The sequence below is a fragment of the Mesoplodon densirostris genome, chromosome 20 (assembly GCF_025265405.1).
Source record: "Mesoplodon densirostris isolate mMesDen1 chromosome 20, mMesDen1 primary haplotype, whole genome shotgun sequence".
Lineage (NCBI taxonomy): Eukaryota > Metazoa > Chordata > Mammalia > Artiodactyla > Ziphiidae > Mesoplodon > Mesoplodon densirostris.
The window spans coordinates 30,447,399-30,463,470 of NC_082680.1; the positions used below are offsets into that span (position 1 = coordinate 30,447,399).

Below are 16,072 nucleotides of genomic sequence, written 5' to 3' on the forward strand. Positions count from 1 at the left end.
GAAAAAATTGTTAATTAAAATTTTTTTAATTGATTTCCTATTCTCTATCTCAGTTATTTCTGTGCTAATGTTTACTCTGTTTTTCCTTTTGCTAATTTTGGGCTAAGTTTGTTCTTTCTTCTGCTTCCTTGAACAGTAAAATTAAGTTATTCAAGATCTTTCTCTTTTTTTAAAAATTAATTTTTATTGGAGTATAGTTGATTTACAATCTTGTGTTAGTTTCTGCTGTACAGCAATGTGAATCAACTACACGTATACATGTATCCACTCTTTTTTAGATTCTATTCCCATATAGGTCATTACAGAGTATTGAGTAGAGTTCCCTGTGTTATACAGTAGGTTCTTATTAGTTATATATTCTATATATAGTAGTGTGTATATGCCAATCACATATTCCCAGTTTGTCACACACCCCCTTTCCTGCTTGGTAACTGTAAGTTTCTCTTCTACATCTGTGACTCTCTTTCTGTTTTGTAAACAAGTTAATTTGTACCATTTTTTTAGATTCCACATATAAGCGATATCATATGATATTTGTCTTTCTCTCTCTGACTTACTTCACTTAGTATGACAATCTCTAGGTCCATCCATGTCACTACAAATGGCATTATTTCATCCTTTTTACGGCTGAGTAGTATTTCATTGTATATATGTACCAAATGTTCTTTATCCATTCCTCTGTCAATGGACATTTACGTTGTTTCCATGTCCTGGCTATTGTAAATAGTGTTGCAATGAACATCAGAGTGCATGTATCTTTTTTTTTTTTTTTTTTTTTTTTTTTTTTTTGCAGTACGTGGGCCTCTCACTGCTGTGGCCTCTCCCGCTGCGGAGCACAGGCTCCGGATGCGCAGGCTCAGCGGCCATGGCTCACGGGCCCAGCCACTCCGCGGCATGTGGGATCCTCCTGGACCGGGGCACGAACCCACGTCCCCTGCATCAGCAGGCGGACTCTCAACCACTGCGCCACCAGGGAAGCCCAGAGTGCATGTATCTTTTCGAATTATGGTTTTCTCTGGATAGATACCTAGGATTGGGATTGCTGGGTAGCTCTCTTTTTTTTTTTTTTTTTTTAAGGAACTTACATACTGTTCTCCTTAGTGGTTTTACCAATTTGTATTCCCACCAACAATGTAGGAGGGTTCCCTTTTCTCCAAACCCTCTCCTGCATTTACTGTTTGTAGACTTTTTAATGATGGACATTCTGACTGGTGTGAGGTGATACCTCTTTGCGGTTTTGATTTGCATTTCTCTAATAATTCACAATGTTGAGCATCTCCTCATGTGCCTGTTTTGCCTGTATGTCTTCTTTTGGAGAACTGTCTACTTAGATCTTCTGCCCATTTTTTGATTGGGTTATTTGTTTTTTTGATATTGAGCTGCCTGAGCTGTTTGTATATTTTGGAGATTAATCCCTTCTCGGTTGCTTCATTTGCAAATATTTTCTCTCATTCTGTGCATTGTCATTTAGTTCTGTATATGATTTCCTTTGCTGTTCAAAAGCTTTTAAGTTTAATTTGGTCCCATATGTTTATTTTTGTTTTTATTTTCATTACCCCAGGAAGTGGATCAAAAAAGATCTTGCTGCGATTTGTGTCAGAGAGTGTTCTGCTTATGATTTCCTCCAAGAGTTTTATAGTATTTGTTCTTACATTTAGGCCTTTAATCCATTTTATTTTTGTGTATGATGTTAGGGAGTGTTCTAATTTCATTCTTTTACATGTAGCTGTCCAGTTTTCCCAGCACCACGTATTGAAGAGACTGTCTTTTCTCCATTGTATATTTTTGCCTCCTTTGTCATAGGTTAGGTGACCATAGGTGCATGGGTTTATCTGTGGACTTTCTATCCGCTTCCATTGATTTTTATTTCTGTTTTTGTAGCAGTATCATTACTATAGCTTTTTTTGTATAGTCTGAAGTCAGGGAGTCTGATTCCTCCAGCTCCATTTTTCTTTGTCAAGAGTGCTTTGGCTATTCAGGGTCTTTTGTGTTTCCATACAAATTGTAAAATTTCTTGTTCTAGTTCTGTGACAAATGCCACTGGTAATTTGTCTAAGTTTCTCTGTGGTCTCCTTTCCACAGGCTTCAGGACCCTAGTTTCTCTTGCTTCTGGCGTCTGCCCCCTGTTGGGTGAGATTGGTCCAGGGGCTTTTTCAGGCTTCCTGGTGGGAGGGACTGTTGCCTGCCCTCTGGTTGGTGGAGCTGGGTCTTGTTTCTCTGATGGGCAGGGCCATGTTAAGGGGTGTGTTTTGAGGTGGCTGTGAGCTCAGTACAACTTTAGGCAGGCTGTCTTCTGATGGGCGGAGCTGTGTTCCTATCTTGATAGTTGTTTGGCCTGAGGCTTTCCAGCACTGGAGCCTGCAGTTTGTTGGCTAGGGTTGGGTCTTGTTGCTGAAATGTGGACTTCCGAGAGAGCTCACTCCAGTCAGTATTCCCTGGGGCTTCCACTACCAGTGTCCTTGCCCTCACAGTGAACTATAGTCGACCTTGCCTCCCTAGGAGACCCTCCAAGACTCCTAGGTAGATGTAGCCCAGATTCCTGTGGAGGTACTGCTTTGTGCTGGGTCCCAGTGCACTTGAGACCTTGTGTGCCCCCTCCAAGAGTGGAATCTCTCTTTCCCCCAGCCCTGTGGGGCTCCTGCACTCAAGCCCTGCTGGCCTTCAAGGCTAAAGGCTCTGGTGGTTCTTCCACCCGATGCCAGACCCTCAGACTGTGTTGGAGGGCTATTTTACATGGGAACGTCCCTGTGTAGCTGTATGGATTTAATATTTTTTGGTACGAGGGTTGTTTTTCATATAGATGTCTTCCATCTCTTTCCTCAGTGTATGCTGGCCATGTTCCCCTTTACAGGAGGTGTGACTGGTGTTGTGGTGACCAGAGCCTGCACTGGATATTGCGCAGGGCCTCCCCTTTGCTCTGTGGTTGTCACTGCCCTGTCAGGGGCAGGGTCTGATCCCTAGCTGTTGGAGTAGAGACCCCCAGATCTGCTTCTTAGCTGTGTTTCTGATCCGTGATGTGAGGTAGGCAGGTTTGGAGCACTCCCGCTGGGAGGTCAGCCACTGAGTATTCCTCTTCTGGGACTGTTCACCTGTGGGTGTGATCTGTTGTGTCACCTTTCACCTGCTGTGCGAGCTCACATGTTACATTGTTGTTGGCACTGCTCTCAGCCCCACCTTAACTGTGGGCGTGCCAGCAGTTGGCCCTGGTGTCTCTTGGACATTGTTTTCACCAGGCCACCAGAGTAGATCCACTGAAGTCAGGCCCCAGGACTGCAGTAATCATGGATCTGGACCTGCTGTGAGTGCTAGGGGGACAGCTCAGATTCTGGCCTGCCCTAAGCCCCGACGTGTACATGCCCACAACTCCTACAGCTGCTAAAGCTAGACCCGTCTTGGCTGCAGAAGCACTCGTCCATTCAGATGTTCTGTAGGTACTGAGTTTGCAAAGCTGGTCGCAGGAGAGTCAATTTGCAGTTTGCTCAGCTGCAAGGAGAGATTTCAGCTTTTCTTCCTTAGTTGCACAACCCCTGGGGCACAGCTGTGGTTTCAGCCCCACCTCTGTGTGTGGGCTCCCCACAGGGGTCTGCTCCTGAGGCTGCCCTGGAGCATACGAGTTCACCCCAGTGAGAAGGGGGCATGGAGGCGGCAGCGGCTGGGGTCGCAGGAGCCCTTGTGGGGTCCCTGCAGGGACGGGGCCAGTGGCGATGGGATGTGTTGGGGAGCCAGCGGCTGCAGGTGTGAGAGAGCTGGCCCCGGCAGGGGCCCTTCCTAGTGCCTGGGGAGTCAGGGCCAGCACGTGGGTAGTGAGGCTGCAATGGCGGCCCAGCCCCTTGTGAGTCACTCAACAATGGCGCTTCGCTTCCATGGCCGTTGGTGTTTTCTCCACAAGAATTACTGGTTGCAGACTTCCTCACTCCCACCGCTCAGGCTATTTACTCACAGCCAGAGCAGTGCCCTCCCCTGGTCTGCTCTCCAAACCCCGTGTTCCAGCACCTAGCCCCCATCTGCACCAGCGGACATGCCAGAGGCTGGCATGTGCAGGCTGTGGCGTGGACCATCTGTGCAGGTCTCACTCGGTCCTGCCTGCCACACACTGGTTGCTGCACTCTCCGCCAGTAGCCCCCGAAGCTCCCCTTCTGTCCCAATGATGTCCCTGCTGAGGGGCCTCCCTTGGATGTGCGAACCTCTCCTCTCCTTCAGCTCCCCTCACAGGGGTTCAGGTCCCACCCTGCTTCCTCTCCTCTTCCTTTTCCCTTCCTTCTTTCGTCCTACCTGGTTACACAGGGATCTTTCTTGTCTTTTTAGGTATCCGAGGTCCTCTGCTAGTGTGCAGCCAGTGCTCTGTGAGAATTGTTGCATTTGTAGATGTATTCTTGACGCATTTGCGGGGAGAGATGAATTCCACGTCCTACTGCTCCTTACCATCTTGACTCTCTAGAGATCTTTATTTTTTCTTGATGTATGCATTTATTGCTATTAACGTCCCTCCTATAATTGCTTTTGCTGCATCCCTTAAGTGTTGATATATTGTCTTTCCACTTACATTTGTCTCAAGATGTAAAACAAATTTCTCCTTTCCTTTTTTTTTAAATCAATTTGTTATTTGGAGTGTGTTGCTCAGTTTCCATGTATTTGTAAATTTTGAAGCTTTCCTCCTGCTATTAATTTCTAGTTCATTTCCATTGTGTTCATAAAAGATACTTGATATAATTTTGATACTCTTGTTATTTGCTGAGTCTTATTTTGTGGCCTAACATATGATCTAATGTAGAAAATATTCTCCGTGCAATTGAGAAGAATGTGCATTCTGCTGCCAGATGGAATGTTCCATATATATGTCTCTTAGGTCGATGTGGTGTATACTGTTGTTCCAGCCCACTGTTTCCTTCATGATTTTCTGTCTGGATGATCTGTCTACCATAGAAAGTGAAGTATTAAAATCCTTGACAATTACTGTATTGTTGTTTGTTACCCCTTTTAGTTTTTTGTATTTGCTTAATATATTTAGGTGCTATGATATTGGGTGCATAAATAATTACAATTTTTAAATCTCCTTGATGAATTGATACCTTTACCATTATATAAGGACCTTCTTTGTCTATTTTGGCCATATTTAGCTTAAGGTCTATTTTATGTATTATAAGTATAGCTCTCCCTCCATTCTTCTGCTTACCATTTCCTTGAATATTTTTTCCATCTCTTCACTTTATGTATATTCTTAAAGCTAAGTGAGTTTCTTGTGGGCAGCATATCATTGGATTTTCAAAAATCCATTTAGCCATATGTGTCTTTTGATTGGAGAATTTAATCCATTTATGCTTAAAGTAATTATTGATTGGTAAGAGCTTACTATTGCCATTTTGTTAATTGTTTCCTGACTGTTTTGCCTATTTCTTGTTTCTGCTCTTGCTGTCTTCCTTGTGAGTTGATGAGTTTTTGTAGTGGTATGGCTTGACCTCTTTTTCATAATATTTTGTGTACCTACTACAGATTTTCCCTTTTTGGTTACCATGAGGCTTACATAAAATACATTGATAGCATCTTATATTCAGCTGATAACAACTTAATTTTAATAACAAGCAGAAACTTTATTGTTTTACTTCCCTGCAATTGCATTTTAAGTTATTGGTGTTAAAATTTACATCTTTTTTATATTGTGTATACAATAACAAATTGTTATAGTTATGGTTATTTTTAACATGTTTGTAAGCTTTTAAATGAGAGTTGTAAGTGAATTATGTATTTCCATTACCATATTAGAGAATACTTTGACTATATATTTACCATTACCACTGAGTTTTACACATTTGTATGTTTTTATGATGTTACTTAGCATCCTTTTATTTCTGCTTGAAGAATTCCTCTTTGCATTTCTTGTGAGACAGGTCTAGTGGGATGAACTCGCTCAGCTTTGGTTTTTGAGAAAATCTTTAATTTCTTAAGGACATTTCTTAAGGACAGCTTTGGCTGGTGTAGTATCTTGGTTAACAGTCATCTTTTCTTTCAGTGTTTTGAATATATCATCCCACTCTCTGTGGACTTACAGAGTTTTTGCTGAGAAATCCAGTTATGGAGATTCCCTTTTTATGTGACAAGTTGCTTTTCATTTGCTGCTTTCTTTTGACAATTCTACCATGATGTGTCTTGGTGTAACCCTTTTTGGATTCAATATTTTTGGTTCTTTTGGGCCTCGTGAATCTAAATGTCTGTTTCTCTCCCAATGTTTGGGGAGTTTTTAGCCATTATTGCTTTAAATAGACTTCTATCCCTGGATTCCCATAATACATATATTATTTATTTTGATCATGTCCCATATAACCTGTAGGCTTTCTTCATCCTTTTTCATTCTTTTCTCCTTTTGCTCCTCTGACCAGATAATTTCAGATGACCTATCCTCCAGTTCTTTGATTCTTTTCTCTGCTTAGTTTAGTCTGATGTTGAAGCTCTTTGTTGAATTCTTCATTTCTGTCATCATATACTTCAGCTCTAGGATTTCTCTTTGATTATTTTGGGATGGTTTTTATGTCTTTGTTGAACTGCTCATGTTGTTCTAATTTTGTGTAGTTGTCTGTTAGTTCTTGGAGTTCACTGAAATTCTTTGAGGATTATTCTAAGTTCTTTCAGACAATTTATCCATCTCCATTTCACTAGGTTCAATTATTGGAGCTCTATTAGTTTCCTTTGTGGTGTCATGTTTTCCTGATTCTTCATGATCCTTGATTCCTTGCATTGGTATCTGTGCACTTTAGCAAGCATTCTCCTCTTCCACACTTTACAGATTCACTTCAGCAGGCATAGACCTTCACCACATGGGTTATCGTATGGGTCAGCTGGTTGTATCTTGGCTATGCGGGGCTTGCTACTGGGGTCTCTCTTTGGGTGAGGCCACTACTTGTGCTCTGTGGTCAGCAGACTTGTCACTGGCTAGACACTGGCTGAGTGAGCCTGCTGGCTGGGCTCTGCATTCAAGCAGGTCTACTGGGTGTGCTCTCTGATTAGGTTGGGCTGCTGGCTCTGCTGCATGGTCAGGTGGGGCCTTCACTAACTGTGCTCTGCAATCACATCTGGTCAGACGAGGTCATAGTAGAGGTCATAGAGGTCCTTTTAAGGTGGTGCCACTGTTTGGACTCTGCCATTGGATAGGGCCATGGCTGGGCTCCACATCATTCCTGGTCTGGTGAGTTGTAAGTGTCTGCTCAGTGATTGGATAGTGCCACTGACAGTACTTTGTAGAGCTCTAGGCAGGGCTTTGTGGTTGACAAGGCCTTAGGCTGTGCTCTGAAATTAGGTGAGGCCCAAACTATACCCCCAAGTTTGCAGGGCCCCAGGTTAGATCTCATGATCAGGTAGGTCTCTGGCTGTGCTGTGCTGTTGGACAAGTTCCCTGGGCAGGCACTCTTGTCAGGAGGGGCTTCCAGAGTGCAGCCTGTAGAGACTGCACTGCGCATCAGAGCAGGGTCATTGTCCAGGCTTCTTCATTGGGTGGGCCTGTAGGCTATGTTCCACAATTGGGCAGAGTCACTGGCTAAGCTCCCTGCCTGGTTGAATCTGCAGGCTTTGTTCAGCAGTCAGGCAAGGCGATAGGCTGGAGCTGGCCATTAGGCTCCGCTTTGCTGCTAGCTGATACCATGGGCTGGGTTTCAAGGATATCTTTGGTTATTGTTCAGGCTCTCTTACTATGCAGGGCCATAGGCTATACTTAACTGTTGGCAGGACTGCTGACTTGGCTCTCTGCTCAAGCATGGCTATGGGATGGGGTCCAGGGCTGGTATGGTTTGGCTTATTGCCTGGGGACTCTAGGCAGAACTGCCAACCAAGCTCCCTGGCTAGACAGGGCCCCTGGCTCAGCTCTAAAGATGGGCAGAGCCACTGGCTGGGATCTGTGCTCAGGCACTGCTGCAAGCAGAACTGTGATCTGCCAAGTTCTGTGCACTGGTTGCTATAAACCTGTCCCCCGTCTTCTCCCATCTCTAGCTGATTACCAGTGGTCAAGCCTCACAGATTCCCCCAGTGATCCTGTGAGGTTAGACCTCATTGAGCCTCCTAGGAAGTGTTCCACAATGCTGTGGGAGCTGGATCTCCAGCTTGGGCTCTCGTTTCCTCATTGGAAGATTTGTAGGTCTGGGGGGCCCTCTTGGTGCAGTGCCTGGGGAAGGCAATGTAGTCAGAGTGGAGCCATTCCTCTTTACTTTCTCATGCTCCTCTTACCCTTCTAATGTGGTCTTTCTTAGTCTGTGCTCCAGGGACATGCTTCAGCCTCACCCCCAGGTTCTGGGATTTTCACAGTGGTGTCTTATTTAAGGATAGTTTTTTTGTTTGTTTGTTTGTTTGTTTGTTTTGCGGTATGTGGGCCTCTCACTGTTGTGGCCTCTCCCGTTGCGGAGCACAGGCTCCGGACGCACAGGCCCAGCAGCCATGGCTCACGGGCCCAGCCACTCCGCGGCATGTGGGATCTTCCCAGACCGGGGCACGAACCCGTTTCCCCTGCATCGGCAGGCGGACTCTCAACCACTGCGCCACCAGGGAAGCCCAAGGATAGTTGTTAGTTGGTCTTCTTGTGAGGGGGACTGAAGTCAGGAATGTCTCCATTTTGATGACATCACTATCTTTTTGGCAGGCATATTCCTTTAGGTTTTCATTAAACGCCCTCATGTCTGTGAACAGTTCTACTGCTTCTTTCGCATTCTTTATTTACCTTGCTTGGACTTCCAGGGCAGTGTTTAATAGAAATGATGAGAAAGGACATCCTTGTCTTGCTCCTGAACTCACCAGTGAAACAGTGTAGGGAAGAAGCTTTCTTTGTGGGAAATTTTTTAATTTAGAAATCAATGTATTGCATGGTTATGGGTATATTCAATTTGTTTATATATTCCTGTGTAAGTGCTCGTGGGTTATGTTTTTCAAGGAATGTGTCTATTTCATCTGTGTAATCAACTTGATCGGTATATATTGCTCGTAGTATTCTCTTATTCTGTGCTTGGATCTGTAGTGATATTTCTCCTCTTCCTCATCCTACTTTTAGATTGGTTTCCTGGAGGTTTATCAACTCTTTAATTTTTTCAAAGGACAAAATTATGACTTTGTTGATTCTCTCTGATGTTTGTTTTCTACTTAATTGACTCTTTCTCTTTATTAATTTCTTTCTTCTAATTTGTTTGGATTTATAATGTTTTTTGTCCTGGCTTTTAAAAACAAATTTAGACTATAGATTTATTTTAAATCTTTAGAAACTATAGAGAGTTAAAGCTTTGAATTCTTTTTTGTGTAAAATTAACTGTATTCTAGATATTTTGATGCTTTCTAATTGTTCAAAGTATTTTCTTATTTCTCTTTCATTTTTCATTTGTCTTATGAGATTTACATGTGTGTTGCTAAATTTCTAAATATTTGTGCATTATCTTTTTGCTGACATTTCATACTTTAATTTACTTGTCAGAGAATATACTTTGTACTATTTTATTCCTTTTTCATTAATTCGGACTTGCTTTATGCCCTAGCATATAGTGTATGTTGGCCTATTTTTTCAACTGTGCTTGAGAAAAATGTGTATTCATCCTGCAGTTGTTAGGTATAGTATTCTAGAAATATTTAGTATGTCTCGTTGGTTGACAGTGTTTCTGACTTTTGTCAACTTGTTCTATCAACTAGTGAGATATTAGTGTTAAAGGCTCTAATAAATGTGGATTTACCTGTTTTTCCAATTAGTTCTGTCAATTTCTGATTCATACTTGGAAGCTTTAATTTTAAGTGTATGAATATTTAAGATGGCTATATATTCTTGATACATTGACTCTTTTTTTTCATTGTGAAATGTAACATCAATACAGCGTCATCAACTTTATGATGCTTGCATGGTATATAAATATTTTCCACCTTTTTACTTCTAACTACCACTACCATTTACCACTTTATACTTAGAGTGCCTCTTCTATAATCAGTGCATCTGTTTTTATTGTTACATTTGTTTTGTCGAATCCATCCTGACAACCTTTGCTTTCAGTTGGAATGTTTAGCCCATTCACATTTAATATAATTATTAAGTTTGGGTATAGGGCTACCATCTTGTTATTTGTGTCCCATTTGTTGCTTCTGCTTTTCTCCTTTGATCTTCCTTTCCTACCTTCTCCCTTTCAGTCCTAGTAAAGTAGATGTCTTTACCATATGACTGTCTATTGGATGTGCTGTTATGTCACTCTATGTAAGGGTTCTACAGTACTATAATTCCATTTTACACCTTTCCTTTTTTTGTTAAATTTCCATATATTTACTACTACATATACAATAATCCCTGTCATACAGTTATGCTTTTTTCCCCTATAAATTGTCAAATGCTTTTTGAAGGAATTAGGAAAAGAAATAATAGTATTGTATATTTCTTTTACTCATTTGCCATTTGTAGCATTTTTCAATCTTTGTGCAGATCCAGATTTCCATCTGGAATCATGTCCCTTCATTCTGAGGAATTTACTTAATGACTTTTTTTTGTAGTGTTAAATCTACAGACATTGAATTCTCTCAGCTTTCATTTATTTGACAATGTCTTTATTTTACTTTATTTTTCAGATTATTTTCACTGGACTATAGAACACTAGACTACCAAAATATTTCTTTTAGTACAAATGCCACTTTACTGTCCTCTGGTTTGCATTGTTTCTGGTGAGAAAATAATCATCCTGCTCTTGTATAAATATGCCTTTTTTTCTTCTCGCTTCTTTTAGAAATATTTTTCTTTGAATATTCAGCAGTATGGTAATATTATTCCTACATCCATTTTCCTCCAGTTTTATCCTGTCTGTTGAACTTCTTGGATCAGTGAGTAAATTTTTTTCATCAGATGTGGAAAATTTGGAACTATTATGTCTTCAAATGTTTTTTTCTGCTCTGATTGCTCTTCTTCTAGGATATGATTACACCTCAGTTAAACTACTTTCTATTATCCTGCAGGTCACTTTGTGTTCAAATTTTTTCATTCTTTTTCTTGTATGGGTTTCTCTCTACATATGCTGTTTACAAACAAAAATCCAGGGCTAGATGGCTTCACAGGCAATTTCTATCAAACATTTAGAGAAGAGTTAACACCTATCCTCCTGAAACTCTTCCAGCAAATTGCATAGGAAGAAGCATTCCCAAGCTCATTCTACGAGGCCACCATCACCTCGATACCAAAACCAGACAAAGATACCACAAAAAAAAAAAAAAAGAAAATTACAGGACAACATCACTGATGAGCATAGATGCAAAAGTCCTCAACAAAATACTAGCATACCAAATCCAACAACACATTAAAATCCAACTACACAACAAAACACATTAACACCTTGATCAAGTGGGATTTATCCCAGGGATGCAAGGATTTTTCAATATCTGCAAATCAATCAATATGGTACAACACATTAACAAAGTGAAGAGTAAAAATCATATGATCATCTAATAGATGCAGAAAAAGCTTTTGAGAAAATTCAACACCCATTTATGATAAAAACTCTCCAGGAAGTGAGCATAGAGGGAGCATACCTCAACATAATAGAGACCATATATGACAAGCTTACAGCTAACCTTATACTAAATGGTGAAAAGCTGAAAGCATTTCCTCTAAGATCAGGAACAAGACAAGGATGTCCATCCTCACCACTTTTATTCAACATAGTTTTGGAAGTCCTAACGACAGCAGTCAGAAGAAAAAGGAATAAGAGGAATCCAAACTGGAAAAGAAGAGGCAAAACTGTCACTCTTGGCAGATATCATAATACTATACATAAAAAAGTCCTAATGATGCTACCACAAAACTACTAGAGCTCATCAATGAATTTGGTAAAGTTGCAGGTTAGAAAATTAATACACAGAAATCTGTTGCATTTTTATACACTAAAAGATAAGAAACGGAAATTAAGGAAACAATCCCATTTTCCATCACATCAAAAAGAACAAAGTACCTAGGAATAAACTTAATTAAGGGGACAAACACCTGTACTTTGAAAACTATAATATGCTGATGAAAGTAATTAAAGATGACACAAACTGAGGGAAAGATATAACGTGTTCTTGGATTGGAAGAATCAATATTGTCAAAATGACTACACTACCCAAGGCAATCTATAGATTCAATGCAATCCCTATCAAACTACCAATGGTAGTTTTGGCAGATCTAGAACAAAAAAAAAATAAAATGTGTATAGAAACACAGAAGACCCCAAATAGCCATAGAGATCTTGAGAAAGTTAAATGGAGCTGGTGGAATCCAGGTCCCTGACTTCAGACTATACACAAAGCTACAGTAATCAATATAGTATGGTACTGGCACAAAAACAGAAATATAGATCATAACTTTTTTTTATTGTGAATTGAACATTGTATAAAGAATAACTGAAGATTTTTATATAGTTTTTTAGTCTGTCTATTTTGGATTCTCCAAAAGTGCCACTTTTTTCTTTCTTCTGGAAGCTAAGATGAGGTTCAAATTTTGTTTCACATTTTACTAAATATCAAGTTGACCTTGGTTAGGCTAAGCTTTAATAAGATTAAGCACCCTTCTCCTTAGAAAAACCATTCAGATTCCCATGGTGTCCAAGTGATTTTCCTGAGGAACTAATGTCTTAGATCTTCTCAGTGTTTATGCCTTAACCTGAATGCATTTGGGCATTTGTTTCACCTTTGGATACAGCTGTTTCCAGGACAGGGAAGACTGGGCTTAGAAGCAAGAAGGTTTTCAATTGTTTTTCACATTATTATAGTGCTTGGAACCCAAACCATGACTGAAAATGTTATTAAGAGAAATTCCGTAAGTCAGAATCTATGGGACCCAAACTAAGCAATGCTGAAAAGAATATTCACAGCCTTGAATAAATACAAAGGTATGAATATAAATGATTTAAGCATCAAATGCCAAAAATTTTTTAAATGAAAGAAGTCAAGAGAAAACTAAAACGATGAAGTTTGGAATAAATGATTAAAGAAACAATACTGTAGGACTCATCACCACATTTTAAAGTTTTTTTTTCTCATAAAATGAATAAAATATGCAACTTATAAGGATAACCTAATCAGAAAACAACAAAGTACATAAGAGACTACACGGTGTAGAATAATCATTAAAACAGATAATTTAAAATATCCTGCTCTACAAGACACATTTCTATGCACATAGATATGAAACGTTTGAACATAAAAAAAAGGACTCAAACATAAGTAGAAAGTTTAAATGGACCAGTTTCTCAGAAGTAGATAATTGCTTTCACAGATGATTCTATCAACAGCATAGAAAAGAAAGGAAAAAAATATAAATTCATTTTTATCAAGTGAATATAACTAATACTTAACCATTATAAACTTTGAACCAATGAATCACATTTATGTGCCTAATGCAAATATACTAAATAAGATATTAGCAAAAAGAATCTAGGACACAAGAAATTACATTGTGACTGAATATTACACTTAATTTCTGAGGAAGAGACAAAATTGTCCTCTTATTTTATTACATTCTTGACAGATATCAAGATTGTGAATATGTTATTATTTGTCTTTGTTCATCCCTTTGTCTTTCGCTTTTTTGAAAAGTTTTTATGTAAGGTGTGTCTTGTAAAAACTAGAGAGCCGTATTTTGTTTTGCGAGTACCTAAAAATCTTATTTTTGAAAACTGGTTTTAAAAAACATGTTTGGCTTTATTTCTGTCATATATTTTGTTTTTACTTTGTGTATTATATTTATTTCATGTCTGTATTCTTTTTTCTTTTATTTATAAATTGAAAATGATTCACTGGATTTCAGGAAGGTTTTTAGTTTGGTGAATACCTTTCATATAAAAGTATTGATCCTCTTTTTAATGTAAGCTTATACCTTTCTATTTGGTAACTTTATATTCGTTCCCTCCACTCTTCCTTCTGTCTCTGTCACTTGGGTTGTGGTTTTGTTATTTCTTCTTTTTTGGAGTATATAACATTTATATGCTAGTAGTCCATGTTTATATAACCTTAAAATTAAGTATATGCACCACTCATTCTTTTTCTTTTAACATCTTTATTGAAGTATAATAGCTTTACAATGGTGTGTTAGTTTCTGCTTTATAACAATCAGCTATACATATACATATATCTCCATATCTCCTCCCTCTTGTGTCTTGCTCCCACCCTCCCTATCCCACCCCTCCAGGTGGTCACAAAGCATTGAGCAGATCTCCCTGTGCTATGCAGCTGCTTCCCACTAGCTAGCTATTTTACATTTTGTAGTAGTTATAAGTCCATGCCACTTTCTCACTTCATCCCAGCTTACCCTTCCCCCTCCCCATGTCCTCAAGTCCATTCTCTACATCTGTGTCTTTATTCCTATCCTGCCCCTAGGTTCTTCAGAACCATTTTTTTCCCTTTAGATTCCATATATATATGTTAGCATATGGTATTTGTTTTTCTCTTTCTGACTTACTTCACTCTGTATGACACACTCTGGGTCCATCCACCTCACTACAAATAACTCAATTTCGTTTCTATTTATGGCTGAGTAATATTCCATTGTATATATATGCCACATCTTCTTTATCCATTCATCTGTCAATGGACACTGAGGTTGCTTCCATGTCCTGGCTACTGTAAAAAGAGCTGCAATGGACATTGTGGTACATGACTCTTTTTGAATTATGGTTTTCTCAGGGTATATGCCCAGTACTGGGATTGCTGGGTTGTATGGTAGTTCTATTTTTAGTTTTTTTAAGGAACCTCCATACTGTTTTCCATAGTGGCTCTATCAATTTACATTCCCACCAACACTGTAGGAGGGTTCCCTTTTCTCCATACCCTCTCCAGCATTTATTGTTTGTAGATTCTTTGATGATGGCCATTCTGACTGGTGTGAGGTGATAGCTCATTGTAGTTTTGATTTGCATTTCTCTAATGATTAGTGATGTTGAGCATCTTTTCATGTGCCTCTTGGCCATCTGTATGTTTTCTTTGGAGAAATGTCTATTTAGGTCTTCTGCCCATTTTTTGATTGGGTTGTTTGTTTTGATTATATTAAGCCTTGTGAGCTGTTTGTAAATTTTGGAGACTAATCCCTTGTTGGTCACATCATTTGCAAATATTTTCTCCCTATCTGTGGGTTATCTTTTTGTTTTGTTTATGGTTTTCTTTGCCGTGCAAAAGCTTTTGAGCTTAATTAGATCCCATTAAAAAATTTTTGTTTTTATTTCCATTATTCTGGGATACCTTATATGTGGAATCTAAAAAGAAACTATACAAATGAACTTATTTAGAAAGCAAAAACAGACTCACAGATTTAGAGAAAGAACTTACAGTTACGGGGGGGAAGGGTGGGGGGGAGGGATAGTTAGGGAGTTTGGGATTGACATGTACACACTGTCATATTTAAAATGGATAACCAACAAGGACCTACTGTATAGCGCAGGGAACTCTGCTCAATGTTATGTGGCAGCCTGGATGGGAGGGGAGTTTGGGGGAGAATGAATACATGTATATGTATGGCTGAGTCACTTTGCTGTGCACCTGAAACTGTTACAGCATTGTTAATCAGCTATACTTCAATATAAAATTAAAAGTTAGAAAAAAAAAAAGTAAGGGAAAAGGTCTAGAGAAACTGCAGTGGTAGTTCTGGGGAAGTAATTAAGAAGATAAAAGAATTCAGGACCTTTGCTTTTTTCCTATTGCTGGAATTTGTTTTATTTTTTTATATAAAGTGTCTATTCTTGCAGTACTTGAATAATTAAAAGGGAGGAATAAAACAATAAAGAGCCCAGTATAAAAAGTACCACAATTATGTAAATCTAAAAATAAATTAATGAAAAGGTATAATCTGAAAAGTTTTATTCTCTCATATAATCATTCATCATCCCATTTCATCAGATTCTTATGAAATTTCTCCGATGTTTCTTATGGAAATATAGACATATACTTATGTTTTACTTTTACAACAGACCATGGCATGGGCTATACTGTATTTTGCCTTTTTATACTGCATAGTTAAATTAAATAATGTATCTGATAGTTTAAATACGTGGAGCCCCTGTTGGTTTTCTGCTCTCTGGCACTCCTGTTAATTCTCATTCATGCTGTATTTTTTTCCTTT

At 39.2% G+C, this 16,072-nt stretch overlaps 1 protein-coding gene across 10 annotated transcripts in view; it reads left to right on the forward strand.

The window, feature by feature from the left end:
* Positions 1–16,072, forward strand: part of LOC132481245 (disintegrin and metalloproteinase domain-containing protein 5-like) — a 127,701-nt gene that overhangs the window by 29,013 nt on the left and 82,616 nt on the right. The window lies entirely within an intron of this gene.